The following is an 8,936-nucleotide window of genomic DNA, read 5'->3' as shown; positions in this document are numbered from 1 at the left end:
TCAGTAACCACTGACACTTAGAATTTTTTCGAGTTGGTATAAATCAGTAACCACTGACACTTAGAATATTTTCGGGTTGGTATAAATCAGTAACCACCGACACTTAGAATATTTTCGAGTTGGTATAAATCAGTAACCACTGACACTTAGAATATTTTCGACTTGGTATAAATCAGTAACCACTGACACTTAGAATATTTTCGGGTTGGTATAAATCAGTAACCACCGACACTTAGAATATTTTCGAGTTGGTATAAATCAGTAACCACCGACACTTAGAATTTTTTCGAGTTGGTATAAATCAGTAACCACTGACACTTAGAATATTTTCGGGTTGGTATAAATCAGTAACCACCGACACTTAGAATATTTTCGAGTTGGTATAAATCAGTAACCACTGACACTTAGAATTTTTTCGAGTTGGTATAAATCAGTAACCACTGACACTTAGAATATTTTCGACTTGGTATAAATCAGTAACCACTGACACTTAGAATATTTTCGGGTAGGTATAAATCAGTAACCACCGACACTTAGAATATTTTCGAGTTGGTATAAATCAGTAACCACCGACACTTAGAATTTTTTCGAGTTGGTATAAATCAGTAACCACTGACACTTAGAATTTTTTCGGGTTGGTATAAATCAGTAACCACCGACACTTAGAATATTTTCGAGTTGGTATAAATCAGTAACCACTGACACTTAGAATTTTTTCGGGTCGGTATAAATCAGTAACCACTGACACTTAGAATTTTTTCGAGTTGGTATAAATCAGTAACCACTGACACTTAGAATATTTTCGGGTTGGTATAAATCAGTAACCACTGACACTTAGAATTTTTTCGACTTGGTATAAATCAGTAACCACTGACACTTAGAATTTTTTCGGGTTGGTATAAATCAGTAACCACTGACACTTAGAATATTTTCGGGTTGGTATAAATCAGTAACCACTGACACTTAGAATTTTTTCGGGTTGGTATAAATCAGTAACCACCGACACTTAGAATTTTTTCGGCTCAGTAGAAATCAGTAACCAAGCGCATTTTTGAATTGGTTACTGATTTCTCCGTTCGAGTTGCGGCTGCGGTTGGCTTCAAATAGTGGTGGGGGCTTAATTATCGCCGAGGGGAGCATGTCCCGGTGGTGTGGCCGAGGATGGAGTGCCTTTTGAAGGGGGTGTTTCTGAATTTGGACCCTTTTTGAGTTGCATGGCCGGATGGGTGTGGTTTTGAAGGGTGTGTCTGTCTGGAGTGGCACCGGCGTTGGTGTGAGGCTGAGGGTGGGCGTTCGGTTCCTGGTTAGGGATAGGGAAAGGGTGAGACTTAGCTTTAGTGCTCGTGCCCCCGATTTTGGTAATGTTTGACGTCAATTTTCCAAGGAGGCGAATGCAAGGCTTCAGAGGGACTTTGAGTGTTCGGGGGCGGGGTAGCTCAGCCGGATTTGCCCCGGCGGTTCTGCGGACGGTGTTGACTTCGAGGGCGGGACCGGCCCCCGTGTTCAGTCCGAATATCGTGCATTGTTAACGGCGGGAAGTGTTCCAAAAGGGAATGGGATTGAATGTGACTGCTGAAGCCGACTTTGAGACCTGTAACGCGGGTAGCTCAGCCGGATTTGACCCGGCGGTTCTGGCGACGGTCTCGCCTTCGAGGGGGGAGCGCCCCGCGTGTTCAGGCCGAATTTTGTGCATTTCCATCGGCGGGAAGAGGTCCAAACGGGAATGGGATTGAATGTGACTGCTGAAGCCGACATTGAGACCTCTAACGCGGGTAGCTCGGCAGGATTTGACCCGGCGGTTCTGCCGAAGGTCTCACCTTCGAGGGGGGAGCGTCCCGCGTGTTCAGGCCGAATATCGTGCATTGTTAACGGCGGGAAGTGTTCCAAACGTGAATGGGATTGAATGTGACTGCTGAAGCCGACATTGAGACCTCTAACGCGGGTAGCTCGGCCGGATTTGACCCGGCGGTTCTGGCGACGGTCTCGCCTTCGAGGGGGGAGCGTCCCGCGTGTTCAGGCCGAATTTTGTGCATTTCCATCGGCGGGAAGAGGTCCAAACGGGAATGGGATTGAATGTGACTGCTGAAGCCGACATTGAGACCTCTAACGCGGGTAGCTCGGCCGGATTTGACCCGGCGGTTCTGCCGAAGGTCTCACCTTCGAGGGGGGAGCGTCCCGCGTGTTCAGGCCGAATATCGTGCATTGTTAACGGCGGGAAGTGTTCCAAAAGGGAATGGGATTGAATGTGACTGCTGAAGCCGACATTGAGACCTCTAACGCGGGTAGCTCGGCCGGATTTGACCCGGCGGTTCTGGCGACGGTCTCGCCTTCGAGGGGGGAGCGTCCCGCGTGTTCAGGCCGAATTTTGTGCATTTCCATCGGCGGGAAGAGGTCCAAACGGGAATGGGATTGAATGTGACTGCTGAAGCCGACATTGAGACCTCTAACGCGGGTAGCTCGGCCGGATTTGACCCGGCGGTTCTGCCGAAGGTCTCACCTTCGAGGGGGGAGCGTCCCGCGTGTTCAGGCCGAGTTTTGTGCATTTCCATCGGCGGGAAGAGGTCCAAACGGGAATGGGATTGAATGTGACTGCTGAAGCCGACATTGAGACCTCTAACGCGGGTAGCTCGGCCGGATTTGACCCGGCGGTTCTGCCGAAGGTCTCAGCTTCGAGGGGGGAGCGCCCACCGTGTACAGGCCGATTTTCATGCATTTCCAACCGTGGGAAGGGGTCCGAAAGGGGATGGGGGTGAACGTGACTGCTCAACCCGACTTTGAGACCTCTAACGCGGGTAGCTCAGCCGGATTTGACCCGGCGGTTCTGGCGACGGTCTCGCCTTCGAGGGGGGAGCGTCCCGCGTGTTCAGGCCGAATTTTGTGCATTTCCATCGGCGGGAAGAGGTCCAAACGGGAATGGGATTGAATGTGACTGCTGAAGCCGACATTGAGACCTCTAACGCGGGTAGCTCGGCCGGATTTGACCCGGCGGTTCTGCCGAAGGTCTCACCTTCGAGGGGGGAGCGTCCCGCGTGTTCAGGCCGAATTTTGTGCATTTCCATCGGCGGGAAGAGGTCCAAACGGGAATGGGATTGAATGTGACTGCTGAAGCCGACATTGAGACCTCTAACGCGGGTAGCTCGGCCGGATTTGACCCGGCGGTTCTGCCGAAGGTCTCACCTTCGAGGGGGGAGCGCCCACCGTGTACAGGCCGATTTTCATGCATTTCCAACCGTGGGAAGGGGTCCGAAAGGGGATGGGGGTGAACGTGACTGCTCAACCCGACTTTGAGACCTGTAACGCGGGTAGCTCAGCCGGATTTGACCCGGCGGTTCTGGCGACGGTCTCGCCTTCGAGGGGGGAGCGTCCCGCGTGTTCAGGCCGAATTTTGTGCATTTCCATCGGCGGGAAGAGGTCCAAACGGGAATGGGATTGAATGTGACTGCTGAAGCCGACATTGAGACCTCTAACGCGGGTAGCTCGGCCGGATTTGACCCGGCGGTTCTGCCGAAGGTCTCACCTTCGAGGGGGGAGCGTCCCGCGTGTTCAGGCCGAATTTTGTGCATTTCCATCGGCGGGAAGAGGTCCAAACGGGAATGGGATTGAATGTGACTGCTGAAGCCGACATTGAGACCTCTAACGCGGGTAGCTCGGCCGGATTTGACCCGGCGGTTCTGCCGAAGGTCTCACCTTCGAGGGGGGAGCGCCCACCGTGTACAGGCCGATTTTCATGCATTTCCAACCGTGGGAAGGGGTCCGAAAGGGGATGGGGGTGAACGTGACTGCTCAACCCGACTTTGAGACCTGTAACGCGGGTAGCTCAGCCGGATTTGACCCGGCGGTTCTGGCGACGGTCTCGCCTTCGAGGGGGGAGCGCCCCGCGTGTTCAGGCCGAATTTTGTGCATTTCCATCGGCGGGAAGAGGTCCAAACGGGAATGGGATTGAATGTGACTGCTGAAGCCGACATTGAGACCTCTAACGCGGGTAGCTCGGCAGGATTTGACCCGGCGGTTCTGCCGAAGGTCTCACCTTCGAGGGGGGAGCGCCCACCGTGTACAGGCCGATTTTCATGCATTTCCAACCGTGGGAAGGGGGCCGAAAGGGGATGGGGGTGAATGTGACTGCTCAACCCGACTTTGAGGCATCTAACCCGGGTAGCTCAGCCGGGTTTGACCCGGCGGTTCTGCCGACTGCCTCGCCTTCGAGGGGGGAGCGTCCCCCGTGTACAGGCCGATTTTCATGCATTTCGAACCGTGGGAAGTGGCCCAAAAGGGGATGGGGGTGAATGTGACTGCTCAACCCGACTTTGGCGCTTCCGAGCCGGGTAGCCCGGCCGGGTTTGACCCGGCGGTTCTGCCGTCGGTCTCGCCTTCGAGGGCGGAGCCTCCCCCGTGTACAGGCCGATTTTCATGCATTTGCAACGGTGGGAAGTTGCCCAAAAGTCGATGGGAGTGAATGTGACTGCTCAACCCGACTTTGAGACTTTTAAGCCGGGTAGCTCAGCCGGGTTTGACCCGGCGGTTCTGCCGACGGTCTCGCCTTCGAGGGGGGAGCCTCCCCCGTGTACAGGCCGATTTTCGTGCATTTCCAACGGTGGGAAGAGGTTCAAAAGGGGATGGGAGTGAATGTGACTGCTCAACCCGACTCTGAGGCTTCTAACCCGGGTAGCTCGGCCGGGTTTGATCCGGCGGTTCTGCCGACGGTCTCGTCTTCGAGGCCGGTGCCTCCCCCGTGTACAGGCCGATTTTCGTGCATTTCCAACGGTGGGAAGTGGTCCAAAAGGGAATGGGGGTGGACGTGTCTGCTCATACCGACTTTGAGACTTGTAAGCCGGGTAGCTCAGCCGGGTTTGACCCGGCGGTTCTGCCGACGGTCTCGCCTTCGAGGGGGGAGCCTCCCCCGTGTACAGGCCGATTTCCGTGCATTTCCAACGGTGGGAAGAGGTTCAAAAGGGGATGGGAGTGAATGTGACTGCTCAACCCGACTCTGAGGCTTCTAACCCGGGTAGCTCGGCCGGGTTTGATCCGGCGGTTCTGCCGACGGTCTCGTCTTCGAGGCCGGTGCCTCCCCCGTGTACAGGCCGATTTTCGTGCATTTCCAACGGTGGGAAGAGGTTCAAAAGGGGATGGGGGTGAATGCGACTGCTCAACCCGACTCTGAGGCTTCTAACCCGGGTAGCCCGGCCGGGTTTGACCCGGCGGTTCTGCCGTCGGTCTCGCCTTCGAGGGCGGAGCCTCCCCCGTGTACAGGCCGATTTTCATGCATTTGCAACGGTGGGAAGTTGCCCAAAAGTCGATGGGAGTGAATGTGACTGCTCAACCCGACTTTGAGACTTTTAAGCCGGGTAGCTCAGCCGGGTTTGACCCGGCGGTTCTGCCGACGGTCTCGCCTTCGAGGGGGGAGCCTCCCCCGTGTACAGGCCGATTTTCGTGCATTTCCAACGGTGGGAAGAGGTTCAAAAGGGGATGGGAGTGAATGTGACTGCTCAACCCGACTCTGAGGCTTCTAACCCGGGTAGCTCGGCCGGGTTTGATCCGGCGGTTCTGCCGACGGTCTCGTCTTCGAGGCCGGTGCCTCCCCCGTGTACAGGCCGATTTTCGTGCATTTCCAACGGTGGGAAGTGGTCCAAAAGGGAATGGGGGTGGACGTGTCTGCTCATACCGACTTTGAGACTTGTAAGCCGGGTAGCTCAGCCGGGTTTGTTCCGGCGGTTCTGCCGACGGTCTCGTCATCGAGGGGGGAGCCTCCCCCGTGTCCAGGCCGATTTTCATGCATTTCCAACCGTGGGAAGTGGTCCAAAAGGGAATGGGGGTGAATGTGACTGCTCATACCGACTTTGAGACTTTTAAGCCGGGTAGCTCAGCCGGGTTTGACCCGGCGGTTCTGCCGACGGTCTCGCCTTCGAGGGGGGAGCGTCCCCCGTGTTCAGGCCGAATTTTGTGCATTTCGAACCGTGGGAAGTTGCCCAAAAGTCGATGGGAGTGAATGTGACTGCTCAACCCGACTTTGAGACTTGTAAGCCGGGTAGCTCAGCCGGGTTTGACCCGGCGGTTCTGCCGACGGTCTCGTCTTCGAGGCGGGTGCCTCCCCCGTGTACAGGCCGATTTTCATGCATTTCGTACCGTGGGAAGCGGTCCAAAAGGGGATGGGAGTGAACGTGACTGCTCATACCGACTTTGGCGCTTCCGAGCCGGGTAGCTCAGCCGGGTTTGACCCGGCGGTTCTGCCGACGGTCTCGCCTTCGAGGGGGGAGCGTCCCCCGTGTTCAGGCCGAATCTTGTGCATTTCGAACCGTGGGAAGTTGCCCAAAAGTCGATGGGAGTGAATGTGACTGCTCAACCCGACTTTGAGACTTGTAAGCCGGGTAGCTCAGCCGGGTTTGACCCGGCGGTTCTGCCGACGGTCTCGTCTTCGAGGCGGATGCCACCCCCGTGTACAGGCCGATTTTCGTGCATTTCCAACCGTGGGAAGTGGTCTAAAAGTCGATGGGAGTGAACGTGACTGCTCAACCCGACTCTGAGGCTTCTAACCCGGGTAGCTCGGCCGGGTTTGACCCGGCGGTTCTGCCGACGGTCTCGTCTTCGAGGCGGGTGCCTCCCCCGTGTACAGGCCGATTTTCGTGCATTTCGAACCGTGGGAAGTGGTCTAAAAGTCGATGGGAGTGAACGTGACTGCTCAACCCGACTTTGAGACTTGTAAGCCGGGTAGCTCAGCCAGGTTTGACCCGGCGGTTCTGCCGACGGTCTCGCCTTCGAGGGCGGACCCTCCCCCGTGTACAGGCCGGTTTTCGTGCATTTCGAACCGTGGGAAGTGATCCAAAAGGGAATGGGGGTGAACGTGACTGCCCAACCGGCTTTGAGACTTGTAAGCCGGGTAGCTCAGCCGGGTTGGACCCGGCGGTTCTGCCGACGGTCTCGACTTCGAGGCGGGTGCCTCCCCCGTGTACAGGCCGATTTTCATGCATTTGCAACGGTGGGAAGTTGCCCAAAAGTCGATGGGAGTGAATGTGACTGCTCAACCCGACTTCGAGACTTGTAAGCCGGGTAGCTCAGCCGGGTTTGACCCGGCGGTTCTGCCGACGGTCTCGCCTTCGAGGGGGGAGCCTCCCCCGTGTACAGGCCGATTTTCGTGCATTTCCAACGGTGGGAAGAGGTTCAAAAGGGGATGGGAGTGAATGTGACTGCTCAACCCGACTTTGGCGCTTCCGAGCCGGGTAGCTCAGCCGGGTTTGACCCGGCGGGTCTGCCGACGGTCTCGTCTTCGAGGCGGGTGCCTCCCCCGTATACAGGCCGATTTTCATGCATTTCGAACCGTGGGAAGTGGTCCAAAAGGGAATGGGGGTGGACGTGTCTGCTCATACCGACTTTGAGACTTGTAAGCCGGGTAGCTCAGCCGGGTTTGTTCCGGCGGTTCTGCCGACGGTCTCGTCTTCGAGGCGGGTGCCTCCCCCGTGTACAGGCCGATTTTCGTGCATTTCGAACCGTGGGAAGTGGTCCAAAAGGGGATGGGAGTGAATGTGACTGCTCAACCCGACTTTGGCGCTTCCGAGCCGGGTAGCTCAGCCGGGTTTGACCCGGCGGGTCTGCCGACGGTCTCGTCTTCGAGGCGGGTGCCTCCCCCGTATACAGGCCGATTTTCATGCATTTCGAACCGTGGGAAGTGGTCCAAAAGGGAATGGGGGTGGACGTGTCTGCTCATACCGACTTTGAGACTTGTAAGCCGGGTAGCTCAGCCGGGTTTGATCCTGCGGTTCTGCCGACGGTCTCGCCTTCGAGGGGGGAGCCTCCCCCGTGTTCAGTCCGATTTCCATGCATTTCCAACCGTGGGAAGTTGCCCAAAAGGGGATGGGAGTGAATGTGACTGCTCAACCCGACTTTGGCGCTTCCGAGCCGGTTAGCACAGCCGGGTTTGACCCGGCGGTTCTGCCGACAGTCTCCTCTTCGAGGCGGGTGCCTCCCCCGTGTACAGGCCGATTTCCGTGCATTTCGAACCGTGGGAAGTGGTCCAAACGTCGATGGGAGTGAATGTGACTGCTCAACCCGACTTTGGCGCTTCCGAGCCGGGTAGCTCAGCCGGGTTTGACCCGGCGGTTCTGCCGACGGTCTCGTCTTCGAGGCGGGTGCCTCCCCCGTGTACAGGCCGATTTTCATGCATTTGGAACCGTGGGAAGTGGTCCAAAAGGGAATGGGGGTGGACGTGACTGCTCATACCGACTTTGAGACTTGTAAGCCGGGTAGCTCGGCCGGGTTTGACCCGGCGGTTCTGCCGACGGTCTCGCCTTCGAGGGGGGAGCCTCCCCCGTGTTCAGTCCGATTTTCGTGCATTTCCCACGGTGGGAAATGGTATCTTTCATTACGGGGACAAGGGTCTGAAGCGGTGAAGTCAGTAACCGGCATAGTTAAGGAAAGGGTTCGAATTTTCTCAACAGTACGAAAAAAGTGAGCAGGGAAGCTAGAGAAGGTGTCAGTGAGTCCCAAACGAGTGAACCGCAAAACTTAGGGAAATGCCCGAAAGCGTTTTAAAGGGTGAAATCGGGAACGAGGAAATGATGGGAAAGTGCCTGAAAGTGCTAAATGAGTAAACAGAAAAACGAAGAAAAATGTTTGAAAAGAAGAAGTGAGTAACCAGGAAAACTTAGAAAAATGTTCAAAACGAAGAAATCAGTAACCAGGAAAACTTAGAAAAATGATCAAAAAGAAGAAATGAGTAACCAGGAAAACTTAGAAAAATGTTTAAAAAGAAGAAATCAGTAACCAGGAAAACTTAGGAAAATGTTTAAAAAGAAGAAATCAGTAACCAGAAAAACTGCGAAAAATGTTTAAAAAGAAGAAATGAGTAACCAGAAAAACTTAGAAAAATGTTTAAAAAGAAGAAATCAGTAACCAGGAAAACTTAGAAAAATGTTTAAAAAGAAGAAATCAGTAACCAGGAAAACTTA

This window comes from Chiloscyllium punctatum, unplaced genomic scaffold, assembly GCF_047496795.1.
Source record: "Chiloscyllium punctatum isolate Juve2018m unplaced genomic scaffold, sChiPun1.3 scaffold_1863, whole genome shotgun sequence".
Taxonomy (NCBI): domain Eukaryota; kingdom Metazoa; phylum Chordata; class Chondrichthyes; order Orectolobiformes; family Hemiscylliidae; genus Chiloscyllium; species Chiloscyllium punctatum.
This window is presented reverse-complemented; position numbering follows the sequence as displayed.